This window comes from Oncorhynchus nerka, linkage group LG5 (assembly GCF_034236695.1).
Source record: "Oncorhynchus nerka isolate Pitt River linkage group LG5, Oner_Uvic_2.0, whole genome shotgun sequence".
NCBI lineage: Eukaryota > Metazoa > Chordata > Actinopteri > Salmoniformes > Salmonidae > Oncorhynchus > Oncorhynchus nerka.
The window spans coordinates 37,531,247-37,554,935 of record NC_088400.1 but is presented as its reverse complement, the minus strand read 5'-3'; the positions used below and the strand labels follow the sequence as shown (position 1 = coordinate 37,554,935).

Genomic DNA, 23,689 nt, shown 5'->3' with positions numbered 1-23,689 from the left:
TGCGCCTCCAACAAGAAGTATGAAATCTCAATGACCGCACTGCCAAATCCCTCGTCCATAAGAAAGGATACTTTTTAAAAAGTATGCTTGCTTCAGCTGTCTAAAAGTATTTTTCATGGTAGTTCAGTAAAGGTTGAAGTAGTGACTGCAGTAAGCCCAGTGGTGGAAATAGTTGTATTGTTGGGTTAGTATCCAGAGCTACAACAACAATGTGTGCTGATTGAACCAAACTAAATAGTTGGAGGATGCAGGCATCGATCCCGCTACCTCTCGCATGCTAAGCGAGCACTCTACCATTTGAGCTAATCCCCCTGCGCCTCCAACAAGAAGTATGAAATCTCAATGACCGCACTGCCAAATCCCTCGTCCATAAGAAAGGATACTTTTTAAAAAGTATGCTTGCTTCAGCTGTCTAAAAGTATTTTTCATGGTAGTTCAGTAAAGGTTGAAGTAGTGACTGCAGTAAGCCCAGTGGTGGAAATAGTTGTATTGTTGGGTTAGTATCCAGAGCTACAACAACAATGTGTGCTGATTGAACCAAACTAAATAGTTGGAGGATGCAGGCATCGATCCCGCTACCTCTCACATGCTAAGCGAGCACTCTACCATTTGAGCTAATCCCCCTGCGCCTCCAACAAGAAGTATGAAATCTCAATGACCGCACTGCCAAATCCCTCGTCCATAAGAAAGGATACTTTTTAAAAAGTATGCTTGCTTCAGCTGTCTAAAAGTATTTTTCATGGTAGTTCAGTAAAGGTTGAAGTAGTGACTGCAGTAAGCCCAGTGGTGGAAATAGTTGTATTGTTGGGTTAGTATCCAGAGCTACAACAACAATGTGTGCTGATTGAACCAAACTAAATAGTTGGAGGATGCAGGCATCGATCCCGCTACCTCTCGCATGCTAAGCGAGCGCTCTACCATTTGAGCTAATCCGCTGCGCCTACAACAAGAAGTATGAAATCTCAATGACCGCACTGCCAAATCCCTCGTCCATAAGAAAGGATACTTTTTAAAAAGTATGCTTGCTTCAGCTGTCTAAAAGTATTTTTCATGGTAGTTCAGTAAAGGTTGAAGTAGTGACTGCAGTAAGCCCAGTGGTGGAAATAGTTGTATTGTTGGGTTAGTATCCAGAGCTACAACAACAATGTGTGCTGATTGAACCAAACTAAATAGTTGGAGGATGCAGGCATCGATCCCGCTACCTCTCGCATGCTAAGCGAGCACTCTACCATTTGAGCTAATCCCCTGCGCCTCCAACAAGAAGTATGAAATCTCAATGACCGCACTGCCAAATCCCTCGTCCATAAGAAAGGATACTTTTTAAAAAGTATGCTTGCTTCAGCTGTCTAAAAGTATTTTTCATGGTAGTTCAGTAAAGGTTGAAGTAGTGACTGCAGTAAGCCCAGTGGTGGAAATAGTTGTATTGTTGGGTTAGTATCCAGAGCTACAACAACAATGTGTGCTGATTGAACCAAACTAAATAGTTGGAGGATGCAGGCATCGATCCCGCTACCTCTCGCATGCTAAGCGAGCACTCTACCATTTGAGCTAATCCCCTGCGCCTCCAACAACAAAGTATGAAATCTCAATGACCGCACTGCCAAATCCCTCGTCCATAAGAAAGGATACTTTTTAAAAAGTATGCTTGCTTCAGCTGTCTCTAAAAGTATTTTTCATGGTAGTTCAGTAAAGGTTGAAGTAGTGACTGCAGTAAGCCCAGTGGTGGAAATAGTTGTATTGTTGGGTTAGTATCCAGAGCTACAACAACAATGTGTGCTGATTGAACCAAACTAAATAGTTGGAGGATGCAGGCATCGATCCCGCTACCTCTCGCATGCTAAGCGCTCTACCATTTGAGCTAATCCCCCTGTGCCTCCAACAAGAAGTATGAAATCTCAATGACCGCACTGCCAAATCCCTCGTCCATAAGAAAGGATACTTTTTAAAAAGTATGCTTGCTTCAGCTGTCTAAAAGTATTTTTCATGGTAGTTCAGTAAAGGTTGAAGTAGTGACTGCAGTAAGCCCAGTGGTGGAAATAGTTGTATTGTTGGGTTAGTATCCAGAGCTACAACAACAATGTGTGCTGATTGAACCAAACTAAATAGTTGGAGGATGCAGGCATCGATCCCGCTACCTCTCGCATGCTAAGCAAGCACTCTACCATTTGAGCTAATCCCCCTGCGCCTCCAACAAGAAGTATGAAATCTCAATGACCGCACTGCCAAATCCCTCGTCCATAAGAAAGGATACTTTTTAAAAAGTATGCTTGCTTCAGCTGTCTAAAAGTATTTTTCATGGTAGTTCAGTAAAGGTTGAAGTAGTGACTGCAGTAAGCCCAGTGGTGGAAATAGTTGTATTGTTGGGTTAGTATCCAGAGCTACAACAACAATGTGTGCTGATTGAACCAAACTAAATAGTTGGAGGATGCAGGCATCGATCCCGCTACCTCTCGCATGCTAAGCGAGCACTCTACCATTTGAGCTAATCCCCCTGCACCTCCAACAAGAAGTAAGAAATCTCAATGACCGCACTGCCAAATCCCTCGTAGATAAGAAAGGATACTTTTTAAAAAGTGTGCTTGCTTCAGCTGTCTAAAAGTATTTTCATGGTAGTTCAGTAAAGGTTGAAGTAGTGACTGCAGTAAGCCCAGTGGTGGAAATAGTTGTATTGTTGGGTTAGTATCCAGAGCTACAACAACAATGTGTGCTGATTGAACCAAACTAAATAGTTGGAGGATGCAGGCATCGATCCCGCTACCTCTCGCATGCTAAGCGAGCACTCTACCATTTGAGCTACTCCCCTGTGCCTCCAACAAGAAGTATGAAATCTCAATGACCGCACTGCCAAATCCCTCGTCCATAAGAAAGGATACTTTTTAAAAAGTATGCTTGCTTCAGCTGTCTAAAAGTATTTTTCATGGTAGTTCAGTAAAGGTTGAAGTAGTGACTGCAGTAAGCCCAGTGGTGGAAATAGTTGTATTGTTGGGTTAGTATCCAGAGCTACAACAACAATGTGTGCTGATTGAACCAAACTAAATAGTTGGAGGATGCAGGCATCGATCCCGCTACTCTCATGCTAAGCAAGCACTCTACCATTTGAGCTAATCCCCCTGCGCCTCCAACAAGAAGTATGAAATCTCAATGACCGCACTGCCAAATCCCTCGTCCATAAGAAAGGATACTTTTTAAAAAGTATGCTTGCTTCAGCTGTCTAAAAGTATTTTTCATGGTAGTTCAGTAAAGGTTGAAGTAGTGACTGCAGTAAGCCCAGTGGTGGAAATAGTTGTATTGTTGGGTTAGTATCCAGAGCTACAACAACAATGTGTGCTGATTGAACCAAACTAAATAGTTGGAGGATGCAGGCATCGATCCCGCTACCTCTCGCATGCTAAAAGCAAGCACTCTACCATTTGAGCTAATCCCCCTGCGCCTCCAACAAGAAGTATGAAATCTCAATGACCGCACTGCCAAATCCCTCGTCCATAAGAAAGGATACTTTTTAAAAAGTATGCTTGCTTCAGCTGTCTAAAAGTATTTTTCATGGTAGTTCAGTAAAGGTTGAAGTAGTGACTGCAGTAAGCCCAGTGGTGGAAATAGTTGTATTGTTGGGTTAGTATCCAGAGCTACAACAACAATGTGTGCTGATTGAACCAAACTAAATAGTTGGAGGATGCAGGCATCGATCCCGCTACCTCTCGCATGCTAAGCGAGCGCTCTACCATTTGAGCTAATCCCCCTGCGCCTCCAACAAGAAGTATGAAATCTCAATGACCGCACTGCCAAATCCCTCGTCCATAAGAAAGGATACTTTTTAAAAAGTATGCTTGCTTCAGCTGTCTAAAAGTATTTTTCATGGTAGTTCAGTAAAGGTTGAAGTAGTGACTGCAGTAAGCCCAGTGGTGGAAATAGTTGTATTGTTGGGTTAGTATCCAGAGCTACAACAACAATGTGTGCTGATTGAACCAAACTAAATAGTTGGAGGATGCAGGCATCGATCCCGCTACCTCTCATGCATGCTAAGCGAGCACTACCACCATTTTGAGCTAATCCCCTGCGCCTCCAACAAGAAGTATGAAATCTCAATGACCGCACTGCCAAATCCCTCGTCCATAAGAAAGGATACTTTTTAAAAAGTATGCTTGCTTCAGCTGTCTAAAAGTATTTTTCATGGTAGTTCAGTAAAGGTTGAAGTAGTGACTGCAGTAAGCCCAGTGGTGGAAATAGTTGTATTGTTGGGTTAGTATCCAGAGCTACAACAACAATGTGTGCTGATTGAACCAAACTAAATAGTTGGAGGATGCGGGCATCGATCCCGCTACCTCTCGCATGCTAAGCGAGCACTCTACCATTTGAGCTAATCCCCCTGCGCCTCCAACAAGAAGTATGAAATCTCAATGACCGCACTGCCAAATCCCTCGTCCATAAGAAAGGATACTTTTTAAAAAGTATGCTTGCTTCAGCTGTCTAAAAGTATTTTTCATGGTAGTTCAGTAAAGGTTGAAGTAGTGACTGCAGTAAGCCCAGTGGTGGAAATAGTTGTATTGTTGGGTTAGTATCCAGAGCTACAACAACAATGTGTGCTGATTGAACCAAACTAAATAGTTGGAGGATGCAGGCATCGATCCCGCTACCTCTCACATGCTAAGCGAGCACTCTACCATTTGAGCTAATCCCCCTGCGCCTCCAACAAGAAGTATGAAATCTCAATGACCGCACTGCCAAATCCCTCGTCCATAAGAAAGGATACTTTTTAAAAAGTATGCTTGCTTCAGCTGTCTAAAAGTATTTTTCATGGTAGTTCAGTAAAGGTTGAAGTAGTGACTGCAGTAAGCCCAGTGGTGGAAATAGTTGTATTGTTGGGTTAGTATCCAGAGCTACAACAACAATGTGTGCTGATTGAACCAAACTAAATAGTTGGAGGATGCGGGCATCGATCCCTACCTCTCACATGCTAAGCGAGCACTCTACCATTTGAGCTAATCCCCCTGCGCCTCCAACAAGAAGTATGAAATCTCAATGACCGCACTGCCAAATCCCTCGTCCATAAGAAAGGATACTTTTTAAAAAGTATGCTTGCTTCAGCTGTCTAAAAGTATTTTTCATGGTAGTTCAGTAAAGGTTGAAGTAGTGACTGCAGTAAGCCCAGTGGTGGAAATAGTTGTATTGTTGGGTTAGTATCCAGAGCTACAACAACAATGTGTGCTGATTGAACCAAACTAAATAGTTGGAGGATGCAGGCATCGATCCCGCTACCTCTCGCATGCTAAGCGAGCGCTCTACCATTTGAGCTAATCCCCCTGCGCCTCCAACAAGAAGTATGAAATCTCAATGACCGCACTGCCAAATCCCTCGTCCATAAGAAAGGATACTTTTTAAAAAGTATGCTTGCTTCAGCTGTCTAAAAGTATTTTTCATGGTAGTTCAGTAAAGGTTGAAGTAGTGACTGCAGTAAGCCCAGTGGTGGAAATAGTTGTATTGTTGGGTTAGTATCCAGAGCTACAACAACAATGTGTGCTGATTGAACCAAACTAAATAGTTGGAGGATGCAGGCATCGATCCCGCTACCTCTCGCATGCTAAGCGAGCACTCTACCATTTGAGCTAATCCCCCTGCGCCTCCAACAAGAAGTATGAAATCTCAATGACCGCACTGCCAAATCCCTCGTCCATAAGAAAGGATACTTTTTAAAAAGTATGCTTGCTTCAGCTGTCTAAAAGTATTTTTCATGGTAGTTCAGTAAAGGTTGAAGTAGTGACTGCAGTAAGCCCAGTGGTGGAAATAGTTGTATTGTTGGGTTAGTATCCAGAGCTACAACAACAATGTGTGCTGATTGAACCAAACTAAATAGTTGGAGGATGCAGGCATCGATCCCGCTACCTCTCGCATGCTAAGCGAGCACTCTACCATTTGAGCTAATCCCCTGCGCCTCCAACAAGAAGTATGAAATCTCAATGACCGCACTGCCAAATCCCTCGTCCATAAGAAAGGATACTTTTTAAAAAGTATGCTTGCTTCAGCTGTCTAAAAGTATTTTTCATGGTAGTTCAGTAAAGGTTGAAGTAGTGACTGCAGTAAGCCCAGTGGTGGAAATAGTTGTATTGTTGGGTTAGTATCCAGAGCTACAACAACAATGTGTGCTGATTGAACCAAACTAAATAGTTGGAGGATGCAGGCATCGATCCCGCTACCTCTCACATGCTAAGCGAGCGCTCTACCATTTGAGCTAATCCCCCTGCGCCTCCAACAAGAAGTATGAAATCTCAATGACCGCACTGCCAAATCCCTCGTCCATAAGAAAGGATACTTTTTAAAAAGTATGCTTGCTTCAGCTGTCTAAAAGTATTTTTCATGGTAGTTCAGTAAAGGTTGAAGTAGTGACTGCAGTAAGCCCAGTGGTGGAAATAGTTGTATTGTTGGGTTAGTATCCAGAGCTACAACAACAATGTGTGCTGATTGAACCAAACTAAATAGTTGGAGGATGCAGGCATCGATCCCGCTACCTCTCGCATGCTAAGCGAGCACTCTACCATTTGAGCTAATCCCTGCGCCTCCAACAAGAAGTATGAAATCTCAATGACCGCACTGCCAAATCCCTCGTCCATAAGAAAGGATACTTTTTAAAAAGTATGCTTGCTTCAGCTGTCTAAAAGTATTTTTCATGGTAGTTCAGTAAAGGTTGAAGTAGTGACTGCAGTAAGCCAGTGGTGGTGGAAATAGTTGTATTGTTGGGTTAGTATCCAGAGCTACAACAACAATGTGTGCTGATTGAACCAAACTAAATAGTTGGAGGATGCAGGCATCGATCCCGCTACCTCTCGCATGCTAAGCGAGCACTCTACCATTTGAGCTAATCCCCCTGCGCCTCCAACAAGAAGTATGAAATCTCAATGACCGCACTGCCAAATCCCTCGTCCATAAGAAAGGATACTTTTTAAAAAGTATGCTTGCTTCAGCTGTCTAAAAGTATTTTTCATGGTAGTTCAGTAAAGGTTGAAGTAGTGACTGCAGTAAGCCCAGTGGTGGAAATAGTTGTATTGTTGGGTTAGTATCCAGAGCTACAACAACAATGTGTGCTGATTGAACCAAACTAAATAGTTGGAGGATGCAGGCATCGATCCCGCTACCTCTCGCATGCTAAGCGAGCACTCTACCATTTGAGCTAATCCCCCTGCGCCTCCAACAAGAAGTATGAAATCTCAATGACCGCACTGCCAAATCCCTCGTCCATAAGAAAGGATACTTTTTAAAAAGTATGCTTGCTTCAGCTGTCTAAAAGTATTTTTCATGGTAGTTCAGTAAAGGTTGAAGTAGTGACTGCAGTAAGCCCAGTGGTGGAAATAGTTGTATTGTTGGGTTAGTATCCAGAGCTACAACAACAATGTGTGCTGATTGAACCAAACTAAATAGTTGGAGGATGCAGGCATCGATCCCGCTACCTCTCACATGCTAAGCGAGCACTCTACCATTTGAGCTAATCCCCCTGCGCCTCCAACAAGAAGTATGAAATCTCAATGACCGCACTGCCAAATCCCTCGTCCATAAGAAAGGATACTTTTTAAAAAGTATGCTTGCTTCAGCTGTCTAAAAGTATTTTTCATGGTAGTTCAGTAAAGGTTGAAGTAGTGACTGCAGTAAGCCCAGTGGTGGAAATAGTTGTATTGTTGGGTTAGTATCCAGAGCTACAACAACAATGTGTGCTGATTGAACCAAACTAAATAGTTGGAGGATGCGGGCATCGATCCCGCTACCTCTCGCATGCTAAGCGAGCACTCTACCATTTGAGCTAATCCCCCTGCGCCTCCAACAAGAAGTATGAAATCTCAATGACCGCACTGCCAAATCCCTCGTCCATAAGAAAGGATACTTTTTAAAAAGTATGCTTGCTTCAGCTGTCTAAAAGTATTTTTCATGGTAGTTCAGTAAAGGTTGAAGTAGTGACTGCAGTAAGCCCAGTGGTGGAAATAGTTGTATTGTTGGGTTAGTATCCAGAGCTACAACAACAATGTGTGCTGATTGAACCAAACTAAATAGTTGGAGGATGCAGGGGATCGATCCCGCTACCTCTCGCATGCTAAGCGAGCGCTCTACCATTTGAGCTAATCCCCCTGTTCCTCCAACAAGAAGTATGAAATCTCAATGACCGCACTGCCAAATCCCTCGTCCATAAGAAAGGATACTTTTTAAAAAGTATGCTTGCTTCAGCTGTCTAAAAGTATTTTTCATGGTAGTTCAGTAAAGGTTGAAGTAGTGACTGCAGTAAGCCCAGTGGTGGAAATAGTTGTATTGTTGGGTTAGTATCCAGAGCTACAACAACAATGTGTGCTGATTGAACCAAACTAAATAGTTGGAGGATGCAGGCATCGATCCCGCTACCTCTCGCATGCTAAGCAAGCACTCTACCATTTGAGCTAATCCCCCTGTGCCTCCAACAAGAAGTATGAAATCTCAATGACCGCACTGCCAAATCCCTCGTCCATAAGAAAGGATACTTTTTAAAAAGTATGCTTGCTTCAGCTGTCTAAAAGTATTTTTCATGGTAGTTCAGTAAAGTTTGAAGTAGTGACTGCAGTAAGCCCAGTGGTGGAAATAGTTGTATTGTTGGGTTAGTATCCAGAGCTACAACAACAATGTGTGCTGATTGAACCAAACTAAATAGTTGGAGGATGCAGGCATCGATCCCGCTACCTCTCACATGCTAAGCGAGCACTCTACCATTTGAGCTAATCCCCCTGCGCCTCCAACAAGAAGTATGAAATCTCAATGACCGCACTGCCAAATCCCTCGTCCATAAGAAAGGATACTTTTTAAAAAGTATGCTTGCTTCAGCTGTCTAAAAGTATTTTTCATGGTAGTTCAGTAAAGGTTGAAGTAGTGACTGCAGTAAGCCCAGTGGTGGAAATAGTTGTATTGTTGGGTTAGTATCCAGAGCTACAACAACAATGTGTGCTGATTGAACCAAACTAAATAGTTGGAGGATGCAGGTATCGATCCCGCTACCTCTCACATGCTAAGCGAGCACTCTACCATTTGAGCTAATCCCCCTGCGCCTCAACAAGAAGTATGAAATCTCAATGACCGCACTGCCAAATCCCTCGTCCATAAGAAAGGATACTTTTTAAAAAGTATGCTTGCTTCAGCTGTCTAAAAGTATTTTTCATGGTAGTTCAGTAAAGGTTGAAGTAGTGACTGCAGTAAGCCCAGTGGTGGAAATAGTTGTATTGTTGGGTTAGTATCCAGAGCTACAACAACAATGTGTGCTGATTGAACCAAACTAAATAGTTGGAGGATGCAGGCATCGATCCCGCTACCTCTCGCATGCTAAGCGAGCACTCTACCATTTGAGCTAATCCCCCTGCGCCTCCAACAAGAAGTATGAAATCTCAATGACCGCACTGCCAAATCCCTCGTCCATAAGAAAGGATACTTTTTAAAAAGTATGCTTGCTTCAGCTGTCTAAAAGTATTTTTCATGGTAGTTCAGTAAAGGTTGAAGTAGTGACTGCAGTAAGCCCAGTGGTGGAAATAGTTGTATTGTTGGGTTAGTATCCAGAGCTACAACAACAATGTGTGCTGATTGAACCAAACTAAATAGTTGGAGGATGCGGGCATCGATCCCGCTACCTCTCGCATGCTAAGCGAGCACTCTACCATTTGAGCTAATCCCCCTGCGCCTCCAACAAGAAGTATGAAATCTCAATGACCGCACTGCCAAATCCCTCGTCCATAAGAAAGGATACTTTTTAAAAAGTATGCTTGCTTCAGCTGTCTAAAAGTATTTTTCATGGTAGTTCAGTAAAGGTTGAAGTAGTGACTGCAGTAAGCCCAGTGGTGGAAATAGTTGTATTGTTGGGTTAGTATCCAGAGCTACAACAACAATGTGTGCTGATTGAACCAAACTAAATAGTTGGAGGATGCAGGCATCGATCCCGCTACCTCTCGCATGCTAAGCGAGCACTCTACCATTTGAGCTAATCCGCCTGCGCCTCCAACAAGAAGTATGAAATCTCAATGACCGCACTGCCAAATCCCTCGTCCATAAGAAAGGATTTTTTAAGTATGCTTGCTTCAGCTGTCTAAAAGTATTTTTCATGGTAGTTCAGTAAAGGTTGAAGTAGTGACTGCAGTAAGCCCAGTGGTGGAAATAGTTGTATTGTTGGGTTAGTATCCAGAGCTACAACAACAATGTGTGCTGATTGAACCAAACTAAATAGTTGGAGGATGCAGGCATCGATCCCGCTACCTCTCACATGCTAAGCGAGCACTCTACCATTTGAGCTAATCCCCTGCGCCTCCAACAAGAAGTATGAAATCTCAATGACCGCACTGCCAAATCCCTCGTCCATAAGAAAGGATACTTTTTAAAAAGTATGCTTGCTTCAGCTGTCTAAAAGTATTTTTCATGGTAGTTCAGTAAAGGTTGAAGTAGTGACTGCAGTAAGCCCAGTGGTGGAAATAGTTGTATTGTTGGGTTAGTATCCAGAGCTACAACAACAATGTGTGCTGATTGAACCAAACTAAATAGTTGGAGGATGCAGGAATCGATCCGCTACCTCTCACATGCTAAGCGAGCGCTCTACCATTTGAGCTAATCCCCCTGTGCCTCCAACAAGAAGTATGAAATCTCAATGACCGCACTGCCAAATCCCTCGTCCATAAGAAAGGATACTTTTTAAAAAGTATGCTTGCTTCAGCTGTCTAAAAGTATTTTTCATGGTAGTTCAGTAAAGGTTGAAGTAGTGACTGCAGTAAGCCCAGTGGTGGAAATAGTTGTATTGTTGGGTTAGTATCCAGAGCTACAACAACAATGTGTGCTGATTGAACCAAACTAAATAGTTGGAGGATGCAGGCATCGATCCCGCTACCTCTCGCATGCTAAGCGAGCACTCTACCATTTGAGCTAATCCCCCTGCGCCTCCAACAAGAAGTATGAAATCTCAATGACCGCACTGCCAAATCCCTCGTCCATAAGAAAGGATACTTTTTAAAAAGTATGCTTGCTTCAGCTGTCTAAAAGTATTTTTCATGGTAGTTCAGTAAAGGTGAAGTAGTGACTGCAGTAAGCCCAGTGGTGGAAATAGTTGTATTGTTGGGTTAGTATCCAGAGCTACAACAACAATGTGTGCTGATTGAACCAAACTAAATAGTTGGAGGATGCAGGCATCGATCCCGCTACCTCTCACATGCTAAGCGAGCACTCTACCATTTGAGCTAATCCCCCTGCGCCTCCAACAAGAAGTATGAAATCTCAATGACCGCACTGCCAAATCCCTCGTCCATAAGAAAGGATACTTTTTAAAAAGTATGCTTGCTTCAGCTGTCTAAAAGTATTTTTCATGGTAGTTCAGTAAAGGTTGAAGTAGTGACTGCAGTAAGCCCAGTGGTGGAAATAGTTGTATTGTTGGGTTAGTATCCAGAGCTACAACAACAATGTGTGCTGATTGAACCAAACTAAATAGTTGGAGGATGCAGGCATCGATCCCGCTACCTCTCTCATGCTAAGCGAGCGGTCTACCATTTTAGCTAATCCCCCTGTGCCTATCAACAAGAAGTATGAAATCTCAATGACCGCACTGCCAAATCCCTCGTCCATGAGAAAGGATACTTTTAAAAAAGTGTGCTTGATTCAGCTCTCTAAAAGTATTTTTCATGGTAGTTCAGTAAAGGTTGAAGTAGTGACTGCAGTAAGCCCAGTGGTGGAAATAGTTGTATTGTTGGGTTAGTATCCAGAGCTACAACAACAATGTGTGCTGATTGAACCAAACTAAATAGTTGGAGGATGCAGGCATCGATCCCACTACCTCTCGCATGCTAAGCGAGCACTCTACCATTTGAGCTAATCCCCCTGCGCCTCCAACAAGAAGTATGAAATCTCAATGACCGCACTGCCAAATCCCTCGTCCATAAGAAAGGATACTTTTTAAAAAGTATGCTTGCTTCAGCTGTCTAAAAGTATTTTTCATGGTAGTTCAGTAAAGGTTGAAGTAGTGACTGCAGTAAGCCCAGTGGTGGAAATAGTTGTATTGTTGGGTTAGTATCCAGAGCTACAACAACAATGTGTGCTGATTGAACCAAACTAAATAGTTGGAGGATGCAGGCATCGATCCCGCTACCTCGTGCATGCTAAGCGAGCGCTCTACCATTTGAGCTAATCCCCCTGCGCCTCCAACAAGAAGTATGAAATCTCAATGACCGCACTGCCAAATCCCTCGTCCATAAGAAAGGATACTTTTTAAAAAGTATGCTTGCTTCAGCTGTCTAAAAGTATTTTTCATGGTAGTTCAGTAAAGGTTGAAGTAGTGACTGCAGTAAGCCCAGTGGTGGAAATAGTTGTATTGTTGGGTTAGTATCCAGAGCTACAACAACAATGTGTGCTGATTGAACCAAACTAAATAGTTGGAGGATGCAGGCATCGATCCCGCTACCTCTCACATGCTAAGCGAGCACTCTACCATTTGAGCTAATCCCCTGCGCCTCCAACAAGAAGTATGAAATCTCAATGACCGCACTGCCAAATCCCTCGTCCATAAGAAAGGATACTTTTAAAAAAGTATGCTTGCTTCAGCTGTCTAAAAGTATTTTTCATGGTAGTTCAGTAAAGGTTGAAGTAGTGACTGCAGTAAGCCCAGTGGTGGAAATAGTTGTATTGTTGGGTTAGTATCCAGAGCTACAACAACAATGTGTGCTGATTGAACCAAACTAAATAGTTGGAGGATGCAGGCATCGATCCCGCTACCTCTCGCATGCTAAGCGAGCGCTCTACCATTTGAGCTAATCCCCCTTTGCCTCCAACAAGAAGTATGAAATCTCAATGACCGCACTGCCAAATCCCTCGTCCATAAGAAAGGATACTTTTTAAAAAGTATGCTTGCTTCAGCTGTCTAAAAGTATTTTTCATGGTAGTTCAGTAAAGGTTGAAGTAGTGACTGCAGTAAGCCCAGTGGTGGAAATAGTTGTATTGTTGGGTTAGTATCCAGAGCTACAACAACAATGTGTGCTGATTGAACCAAACTAAATAGTTGGAGGATGCAGGCATCGATCCCGCTACCTCTCACATGCTAAGCGAGCACTCTACCATTTGAGCTAATCCCCTGTGCCTCCAACAAGAAGTATGAAATCTCAATGACCGCACTGCCAAATCCCTCGTCCATAAGAAAGGATACTTTTTAAAAAGTATGCTTGCTTCAGCTGTCTAAAAGTATTTTTCATGGTAGTTCAGTAAAGGTTGAAGTAGTGACTGCAGTAAGCCCAGTGGTGGAAATAGTTGTATTGTTGGGTTAGTATCCAGAGCTACAACAACAATGTGTGCTGATTGAACCAAACTAAATAGTTGGAGGATGCAGGCATCGATCCCGCTACCTCTCACATGCTAAGCGAGCGCTCTACCATTTGAGCTAATCCCCCTGCGCCTCCAACAAGAAGTATGAAATCTCAATGACCGCACTGCCAAATCCCTCGTCCATAAGAAAGGATACTTTTTAAAAAGTATGCTTGCTTCAGCTGTCTAAAAGTATTTTTCATGGTAGTTCAGTAAAGGTTGAAGTAGTGACTGCAGTAAGCCCAGTGGTGGAAATAGTTGTATTGTTGGGTTAGTATCCAGAGCTACAACAACAATGTGTGCTGATTGAACCAAACTAAATAGTTGGAGGATGCAGGCATCGATCCCGCTACCTCTCGCATGCTAAGCGAGCACTCTACCATTTGAGCTAATCCCCCTGTGCCTCCAACAAGAAGTATGAAATCTCAATGACCGCACTGCCAAATCCCTCGTCCATAAGAAAGGATACTTTTTAAAAAGTATGCTTGCTTCAGCTGTCTAAAAGTATTTTTCATGGTAGTTCAGTAAAGGTTGAAGTAGTGACTGCAGTAAGCCCAGTGGTGGAAATAGTTGTATTGTTGGGTTAGTATCCAGAGCTACAACAACAATGTGTGCTGATTGAACCAAACTAAATAGTTGGAGGATGCGGGCATCGATCCCGCTACCTCTCGCATGCTAAGCGAGCACTCTACCATTTGAGCTAATCCCCTGCGCCTCCAACAAGAAGTATGAAATCTCAATGACCGCACTGCCAAATCCCTCGTCCATAAGAAAGGATACTTTTTAAAAAGTATGCTTGCTTCAGCTGTCTAAAAGTATTTTTCATGGTAGTTCAGTAAAGGTTGAAGTAGTGACTGCAGTAAGCCCAGTGGTGGAAATAGTTGTATTGTTGGGTTAGTATCCAGAGCTACAACAACAATGTGTGCTGATTGAACCAAACTAAATAGTTTGGAGGATGCAGGATCCCGCTACCTCTCATCATGATCGAGCGCTCTACCTCTAATCCCCCATGCTATGAAATCTCAATGAGCACTCTCGTCCATTTGATACTTTTTTAAAAAATGCTTGCTTCCTGTCTAAAAGTATTTTTCTCCAAGTTCAAGAAGTATGAAATCTCAATGACTGCAGCTGCCAAATACCCCCATAAGAAAGGATCTTTTAAACTATGCTTTCAGCTGTCTAAAAGTATTTTTCATGTAGTTCCATTGTATTGTTGGGTTAGTACCAGAGCTAAACCCAATGTGCTGATTAAATACTTTGTAGTTGGAGGATGGGCAGGAAATCCAGAGCATACAAACAACATTTGAGCTAATGAACTTGAACCAACTAAATAGTTGGAGAAATGCAGGTGAAAATGACCGCTGCCAAATCCTCATATGAAAGGATTTTTTTACCAAGTATGCTTGCTTCCCCTGTCTAAAAATTTTATGATGGTAGTTCAAAAGGTTGCCAAATAGTGACTGCAGTAAGCCCAGTGGTGGAAATAGTTGTATTGCTTCAGTATGTCTAAAAATATTTTTGATGGAGTTCAGTAAATAGTTGAAGTAGTGACTGCAGTACCTCCATGCAGTGCTACCATTTGAGAAGCTCCAACATACCAATTATGATAAACAAGAAGTATGAAATCTCAATGACCGCCTGCTCTTTCCCTCGTCCATAAGAAAGGATACTTTTTTAAAAAGGATGCTTGCTTCAGCTTCTAAAAGTATTTTTCATGGTAGTTCAGTAAAGGTTGAAGTAGTGACTGCAGTAAGCCCAGTGGTGGAAATAGTTGTATTGTTGGGTTAGTATCCAGAGCTACAACAACAATGTGTGCTGATTGAACCAAACTAAATAGTTGGAGGATGCAGGCATCGATCCAGCTACCTCAGCATGCTAAAAGCACTCTACCATTTGAGCTAATCCCCCTGCGCCTCCAACAAGAAGTATGAAATCTCAATGACCGCACTGCCAAATCCCTCGTCCATAAGAAAGGATACTTTTTAAAATGCTTGCTTCAGCTGTCTAAAAGTATTTTTCATGGTAGTTCAGTAAAGGTTGAAGTAGTGACTGCAGTAAGCCCAGTGGTGGAAATAGTTGTATTGTTGGGTTAGTATCAGAGCTACAACAACAATGTGTGCTGATTGAACCAAACTAAATAAGGATGCAGGCAGTGCTTCTTAAAATGGTCCTCCAACAAGAAGTATTGCCAAATCCCTCGTCCATAAGAAAGGATACTATTTTATGCTTGCTTCAGCTGTCTAAAAGTATTTTTCATGGTAGTTCAGTAAAGGTTGAAGTAGTGACTGCAGTAAGCCCAGTGGTGGAAATAGTTGTATTGTTGGGTTAGTATCCAGAGCTACAACAACAATGTGTGCTGATTGAACCAAACTAAATAGTTGGAGGATGCAGGCATCGATCCCGCTACCTCTCGCATGCTAAGCGAGCACTCTACCATTTGAGCTAATCCCCTGCGCCTCCAACAAGAAGTATGAAATCTCAATGACCGCACTGCCAAATCCCTCGTCCATAAGAAAGGATACTTTTTAAAAAGTATGCTTGCTTCAGCTGTCTAAAAGTATTTTTCATGGTAGTTCAGTAAAGGTTGAAGTAGTGACTGCAGTAAGCCCAGTGGTGGAAATAGTTGTATTGTTGGGTTAGTATCCAGAGCTACAACAACAATGTGTGCTGATTGAACCAAACTAAATAGTTGGAGGATGCAGGCATCGATCCCGCTACCTCTCGCATGCTAAGCGAGCACTCTACCATTTGAGCTAATCCCCCTGCGCCTCCAACAAGAAGTATGAAATCTCAATGACCGCACTGCCAAATCCCTCGTCCATAAGAAAGGATACTTTTTAAAAAGTATGCTTGCTTCAGCTGTCTAAAAGTATTTTTCATGGTAGTTCAGTAAAGGTTGAAGTAGTGACTGCAGTAAGCCCAGTGGTGGAAATAGTTGTATTGTTGGGTTAGTATCCAGAGCTACAACAACAATGTGTGCTGATTGAACCAAACTAAATAGTTGGAGGATGCGGGCATCGATCCCGCTACCTCTCGCATGCTAAGCGAGCGCTCTACCATTTGAGCTAATCCCCCTGCGCCTCCAACAAGAAGTATGAAATCTCAATGACCGCACTGCCAAATCCCTCGTCCATAAGAAAGGATACTTTTAAAAAGTATGCTTGCTTCAGCTGTCTAAAAGTATTTTTCATAGTAGTTCAGTAAAGGTTGAAGTAGTGACTGCAGTAAGCCCAGTGGTGGAAATAGTTGTATTGTTGGGTTAGTATCCAGAGCTACAACAACAATGTGTGCTGATTGAACCAAACTAAATAGTTGGAAGATGCAGGCATCAATACCGCTACCTCTCGCATGCTAAGCAAGCACTCTACCATTTGAGCTAATCCCCTGCGCCTCCAACAAGAAGTATGAAATCTCAATGACCGCACTGCCAAATCCCTCGTCCATAAGAAAGGATACTTTTAAAAAAGTATGCTTGCTTCAGCTGTCTAAAAGTATTTTTCATGGTAGTTCAGTAAAGGTTGAAGTAGTGACTGCAGTAAGCCCAGTGGTGGAAATAGTTGTATTGTTGGGTTAGTATCCAGAGCTACAACAACAATTTGTCCCTGATTGAACCAAACTAAATAGTTGGAGGATGTGGGATCGATCCTAAATTCCAGCTGTCTAAAAGTATTTTTTTTTCAGTAAAGGTTGTGTGTATTGTTGGGTTAGTAGAATACAACAACAATGACAGCCACAACACCAGTGAGCTAATCCAGAGCCCCTCAAACTAAAAGTTGGAGGAAATCTCAATGCTAACCGACTCTACCAAATCCCCCTGCCCAGAAGTATGAAATCTCAAGAAAGGATACTTTTTAAAAAGTATGCTTGCTTCAGCTGTCTAAAAGTATTTTTCATGGTAGTTCAGTAAAGGTTGAAGTAGTGACTGCAGTAAGCCCAGTGGTGGAAATAGTTGTATTGTTGGGTTAGTATCCAGAGCTACAACAACAATGTGTGCTGATTGAACCAAACTAAATAGTTGGAGGATGCAGGCATCGATCCGCTACCTCTCACATGCTAAGCTGAGCTCTACCATTTGAGCTAATCCCCTGCGCCTCCAACAAGAAGTATGAAATCTCAATGACCCACTGCCAAATCCCTCGTCCATAAGAAAGGATACTTTTTAAAAAGTATGCTTCAGCTGTCTAAAAGTATTTTTAAAGTAAGCCCAGTGGTGGAAATAGTTGTATTGTTGGGTTAGTATCCAGAGCTACAACAACAATGTGTGCTGATTGAACCAAACTAAATAGTTGGAGGATGCGGGCATCGATCCCGCTACCTCTCACATGCTAAGCAAGCACTCTACCATTTGAGCTAATCCCCCTGTTCCTCCAACAAGAAGTATGAAATCTCAATGACCGCACTGCCAAATCCCTCGTCCATAAGAAAGGATACTTTTTAAAAAGTATGCTTGCTTCAGCTGTCTAAAAGTATTTTTCATGGTAGTTCAGTAAAGGTTGAAGTAGTGACTGCAGTAAGCCCAGTGGTGGAAATAGTTGTATTGTTGGGTTAGTATCCAGAGCTACAACAACAATGTGTGCTGATTGAACCAAACTAAATAGTTGGAGGATGCATGATCCCGCTACCTCTGCATGCTAAGCAGCACTCTACCATTTGAGCTAACAAAAACGTACTCAACAAGAAGTATGAAATACAATGAGCATGAGTTGGAGCATGGATACTTTTAAAAGTATGCTTCCATGTTTAAAAGTATTTTTCATGGTAGTTCAAAAGGTTGAAGAGTTTGTAAGCCCAGTGGTGGAAATAGTTGTACAAGTATCCAGAGCTACCAACTCTGATTGAATGCTAAATGCAGGATCGATCCCTCTACCTCTCGCAAACAGAGCACTCCATTTGAGCTAATCCCCCTGCGCCTCCAACAAGAAGTATGAAATCTCAATGACCGCACTGCCAAATCCCTCGTCCATAAGAAAGGATACTTTTTAAAAAGTATGCTTGCTTTCAGCTGTCTAAAAGTATTTTTCATGGTAGTTCAGTAAAGGTTGAAGTAGTGACTGCAGTAAGCCCAGTGGTGGAAATAGTTGTATTGTTGGGTTAGTATCCAGAGCTACAACAACAATGTGTGCTGATTGAACCAAACTAAATAGTTGGAGGATGCGGGCATCGATCCCGCTACCTCTCGCATGCTAAGCGAGCACTCTACCATTTGAGCTAATCCCCTGCGCCTCCAACAAGAAGTATGAAATCTCAATGACCGCACTGCCAAATCCCTCGTCCATAAGAAAGGATACTTTTTAAAAAGTATGCTTGCTTCAGCTGTCTAAAAGTATTTTTCATGGTAGTTCAGTAAAGGTTGAAGTAGTGACTGCAGTAAGCCCAGTGGTGGAAATAGTTGTATTGTTGGGTTAGTATCCAGAGCTACAACAACAATGTGTGCTGATTGAACCAAACTAAATAGTTGGAGGATGCGGGCATCGATCCCGCTACCTCTCGCATGCTGCGAGCGAGCACTCTACCATTTGAGCTAATCCCCCTGCGCCTCCAACAAGAAGTATGAAATCTCAATGACCGCACTGCCAAATCCCTCGTCCATAAGAAAGGATACTTTTTAAAAAGTATGCTTGCTTCAGCTGTCTAAAAGTATTTTTCATGGTAGTTCAGTAAAGGTTGAAGTAGTGACTGCAGTAAGCCCAGTGGTGGAAATAGTTGTATTGTTGGGTTAGTATCCAGAGCTACAACAACAATGTGTGCTGATTGAACCAAACTAAATAGTTGGAGGATGCAGGCATCGATCCCGCTACCTCTCACATGCTAAGCGAGCACTCTACCATTTGAGCTACTCCCCTGTGCCTCCGACAAGAAGTATGAAATCTCAATGACCGCACTGCCAAATCCCTCGTCCATAAGAAAGGATACTTTTTAAAAAGTATGCTTGCTTCAGCTGTCTAAAAGTATTTTTCATGGTAGTTCAGTAAAGGTTGAAGTAGTGACTGCAGTAAGCCCAGTGGTGGAAATAGTTGTATTGTTGGGTTAGTATCCAGAGCTACAACAACAATGTGTGCTGATTGAACCAAACTAAATAGTTGGAGGATGCAGGCATCGATCCCGCTACCTCTCACATGCTAAGCGAGCGCTCTACCATTTGAGCTAATCCCCCTGCGCCTCCAACAAGAAGTATGAAATCTCAATGACCGCACTGCCAAATCCCTCGTCCATAAGAAAGGATACTTTTTAAAAAGTATGCTTGCTTCAGCTGTCTAAAAGTATTTTTCATGGTAGTTCAGTAAAGGTTGAAGTAGTGACTGCAGTAAGCCCAGTGGTGGAAATAGTTGTATTGTTGGGTTAGTATCCAGAGCTACAACAACAATGTGTGCTGATTGAACCAAACTAAATAGTTGGAGGATGCAGGCATCGATCCCGCTACCTCTCGCATGCTAAGCGAGCACTCTACCATTTGAGCTAATCCCCCTGCGCCTCCAACAAGAAGTATGAAATCTCAATGACCGCACTGCCAAATCCCTCGTCCATAAGAAAGGATACTTTTTAAAAAGTATGCTTGCTTCAGCTGTCTAAAAGTATTTTTCATGGTAGTTCAGTAAAGGTTGAAGTAGTGACTGCAGTAAGCCCAGTGGTGGAAATAGTTGTATTGTTGGGTTAGTATCCAGAGCTACAACAACAATGTGTGCTGATTGAACCAAACTAAATAGTTGGAGGATGCAGGCATCGATCCCGCTACCTCTCGCATGCTAACGAGCGCTCTACCATTTGAGCTAATCCCCCTGCGCCTCCAACAAGAAGTATGAAATCTCAATGACCGCACTGCCAAATCCCTCGTCCATAAGAAAGGATACTTTTTAAAAAGTATGCTTGCTTCAGCTGTCTAAAAGTATTTTTCATGGTAGTTCAGTAAAGGTTGAAGTAGTGACTGCAGTAAGCCCAGTGGTGGAAATAGTTGTATTGTTGGGTTAGTATCCAGAGCTACAACAACAATGTGTGCTGATTGAACCAAACTAAATAGTTGGAGGATGCAGGCATCGATCCCGCTACCTCTCACATGCTAAGCGAGCGCTCTACCATTTGAGCTAATCCCCTGCGCCTCCAACAAGAAGTATGAAATCTCAATGACCGCACTGCCAAATCCCTCGTCCATAAGAAAGGATACTTTTTAAAAAGTATGCTTGCTTCAGCTGTCTAAAAGTATTTTTCATGGTAGTTCAGTAAAGGTTGAAGTAGTGACTGCAGTAAGCCGTGGTGGAAATAGTTGTATTGTTGGGTTAGTATCCAGAGCTACAACAACAATGTGTGCTGATTGAACCAAACTAAATAGTTGGAGGATGCAGGCATCGATCCCGCTACCTCTCGCATGCTAAGCGAGCACTCTACCATTTGAGCTAATCCCCCTGCGCCTCCAACAAGAAGTATGAAATCTCAATGACCGCACTGCCAAATCCCTCGTCCATAAGAAAGGATACTTTTTAAAAAGTATGCTTGCTTCAGCTGTCTAAAAGTATTTTTCATGGTAGTTCAGTAAAGGTTGAAGTAGTGACTGCAGTAAGCCCAGTGGTGGAAATAGTTGTATTGTTGGGTTAGTATCCAGAGCTACAACAACAATGTGTGCTGATTGAACCAAACTAAATAGTTGGAGGATGCGGGAATCGATTCCGCTACCTCTCGCATGCTAAGCGAGCACTCTACCATTTGAGCAACTCCCCTGTGCCTCCGACAAGAAGTATGAAATCTCAATGACCGCACTGCCAAATCCCTCGTCCATAAGAAAGGATACTTTTTAAAAAGTATGCTTGCTTCAGCTGTCTAAAAGTATTTTTCATGGTAGTTCAGTAAAGGTTGAAGTAGTGACTGCAGTAAGCCCAGTGGTGGAAATAGTTGTATTGTTGGGTTAGTATCCAGAGCTACAACAACAATGTGTGCTGATTGAACCAAACTAAATAGTTGGAGGATGCAGGCATCGATCCCGCTACCTCTCACATGCTAAGCGAGCGCTCTACCATTTGAGCTAATCCCCCTGCGCCTCCAACAAGAAGTATGAAATCTCAATGACCGCACTGCCAAATCCCTCGTCCATAAGAAAGGATACTTTTTAAAAAGTATGCTTGCTTCAGCTGTCTAAAAGTATTTTTCATGGTAGTTCAGTAAAGGTTGAAGTAGTGACTGCAGTAAGCCCAGTGGTGGAAATAGTTGTATTGTTGGGTTAGTATCCAGAGCTACAACAACAATGTGTGCTGATTGAACCAAACTAAATAGTTGGAGGATGCGGGCATCGATCCCGCTACCTCTCGCATGCTAAGCGAGCACTCTACCATTTGAGCTAATCCCCCTGTGCCTCCAACAAGAAGTATGAAATCTCAATGACCGCACTGCCAAATCCCTCGTCCATAAGAAAGGATACTTTTTAAAAAGTATGCTTGCTTCAGCTGTCTAAAAGTATTTTTCATGGTAGTTCAGTAAAGGTTGAAGTAGTGACTGCAGTAAGCCCAGTGGTGGAAATAGTTGTATTGTTGGGTTAGTATCCAGAGCTACAACAACAATGTGTGCTGATTGAACCAAACTAATTAGTTGGAGGATGGGCATCGATCCCGCTACCTCTCGCATGCTAAGCGAGTATGCTCTACCATTTGAGCTAATCCCCCTGCGCCTCAACAAGTATGAAATCTCAATGACCGCACTGCCAAATCCCCGTCCATAAGAAAGGATACTTTTTTTATGCTTGCTACATTTTAACAAATACCATGCTTGCTAAATCAGCTGTCTAAAAGTATTTTTCATGGTAGTTCAGTAAAGGTTGAAGTAGTGACTGCAGTAAGCCCAGTGGTAAAAGTAATAGTTGGTAGTTCATTGTTGGGTTAGTATCCAGTATTGTTGGGTTAGTACAACAACAACAATGTGTGCTGATTGAACCAAACTAAATAGTTGGAGGATGCAGGCATCGATCCCGCTACCTCTCCATGCTAAGCAAGCACTCTACCATTTGAGCTAATCCCCCTGCGCCTCCAACAAGAAGTATGAAATCTCAATGACCGCACTGCCAAATCCCTCGTCCATAAGAAAATACTTTTTAAAAAGTATGCTTGCTTCAGCTGTAAAAAAATTTTTCATGGTAGTTCAGTAAAGGTTGAAGTAGTGACTGCAGTAAGCCCAGTGGTGGAAATAGTTGTATTGTTGGGTTAGTATCCAGAGCTACAACAACAATGTGTGCTGAGTGATGGAGTCTGTAGTTAGAGAGGAGTTGTTAAGGCAGTTCACTTCAGATCCTTAACACTTGTATGTGCTAGAGAACTGTGCAAACTAATAGTTGGAGGATTATTACCAATATCACATAAATATCAGCTCTACCATTTGAGCTAACCCCTGCTCTGCAACAAAGAAATCTCAATGGCACTGGAAATAGTCCATAAGTAAAGGATACTTTTTCCATGCTTGCTTCAGCTGTCTAAAAGTATTTTTCATGGTAGTTCAGTAAAGGTAAATAGTTGGAGTGACTGCAGTAAGCCCAGTGGTGGAAATAGTTGTATTGTTGGGTTAGTATCCAGAGCTACAACAACAATGAAGAATTGAACCAAACTAAATAGTTGGAGGATGAGGTCATCGATCCCGCTACCTCTCCATGTTTAGCACTCTACCATTTGAGCTAATCCCCCTGCGCCTCAACATATGAAAAGCTGATAATTTGAACTTTTTCAAAAGTTTGCTGTCTAAAAGTATTTTTGGTAGTTCAGTAAAGGTTGAAATTGATTCGTCTATTGTTGCCATTGTCCTGGCTGGAAGGAGGTTCAGTGAATGGGGTGGTGAAGTTGAGGTATCCAGATACAACAACAATGTGTGCTGATTTTTTAAATAGTTGGATTGATTTGGCGATCTCCTCACTGCTAAGCGCGCACTCTACCATTTGAGCTAAAAGTACTCAACAAGAAGTGGAGAAATCTCAATGAGCATGCCAAGTCCCTGGTCCATGAAAGGAGTATTTTAAAAAGCAGTAAGCCCAGTGGTGGAAGTAATTTTTAAGCTGTGGTGGAAAAGTTGTATGGGTTATATCCAGAGCTACAACAACAATGTGTGCTGATTGAACCAAACTAAATAGTTGGAGGATGCAGGCATAATCCCGCTACTCTCTCCATGCTATTTTAAGCAGCTCTACCATTTGAGCTAATCCCCCTGCGCCTCCAACAAGAAGTATGAAATCTCAATGACCGCACTGCCAAATCCCTCGTCCATAAGAAAGGATACTTTTTAAAAAGTATGCTTGCTTCAGCTGTCTAAAAGTATTTTTCATGGTAGTTCAGTAAAACATTTTCAGTTCAGCAGTAAGCCAGTAAGCCCAGTGGTGGAAATAGTTGTATTGTTGGGTTAGTATCCAGAGCTA

General features: G+C 42.5%; 5 non-coding genes across 5 annotated transcripts; all 5 read right to left on the bottom strand.

Annotated features, from left to right (window-relative positions):
- Window positions 1–4,291: 4,291 nt before the first annotated feature.
- trnaa-agc (transfer RNA alanine (anticodon AGC)) lies at window positions 4,292–4,364 on the bottom strand. The gene has a single exon. It is a non-coding gene; the product is annotated as a tRNA-Ala (tRNA).
- A 3,356-nt stretch (window positions 4,365–7,720) lies between these two features.
- Window positions 7,721–7,793, bottom strand: trnaa-agc (transfer RNA alanine (anticodon AGC)). Its single transcript has one exon. It is a non-coding gene; the product is annotated as a tRNA-Ala (tRNA).
- A 1,799-nt stretch (window positions 7,794–9,592) lies between these two features.
- trnaa-agc (transfer RNA alanine (anticodon AGC)) lies at window positions 9,593–9,665 on the bottom strand. Its single transcript has one exon. It is a non-coding gene; the product is annotated as a tRNA-Ala (tRNA).
- A 6,651-nt stretch (window positions 9,666–16,316) lies between these two features.
- On the bottom strand, window positions 16,317–16,389 carry trnaa-agc (transfer RNA alanine (anticodon AGC)). Its single transcript has one exon. It is a non-coding gene; the product is annotated as a tRNA-Ala (tRNA).
- Window positions 16,390–21,574: 5,185 nt separating this feature from the next.
- On the bottom strand, window positions 21,575–21,647 carry trnaa-agc (transfer RNA alanine (anticodon AGC)). The gene has a single exon. It is a non-coding gene; the product is annotated as a tRNA-Ala (tRNA).
- Between the last annotated feature and the right edge of the window lie 2,042 nt (window positions 21,648–23,689).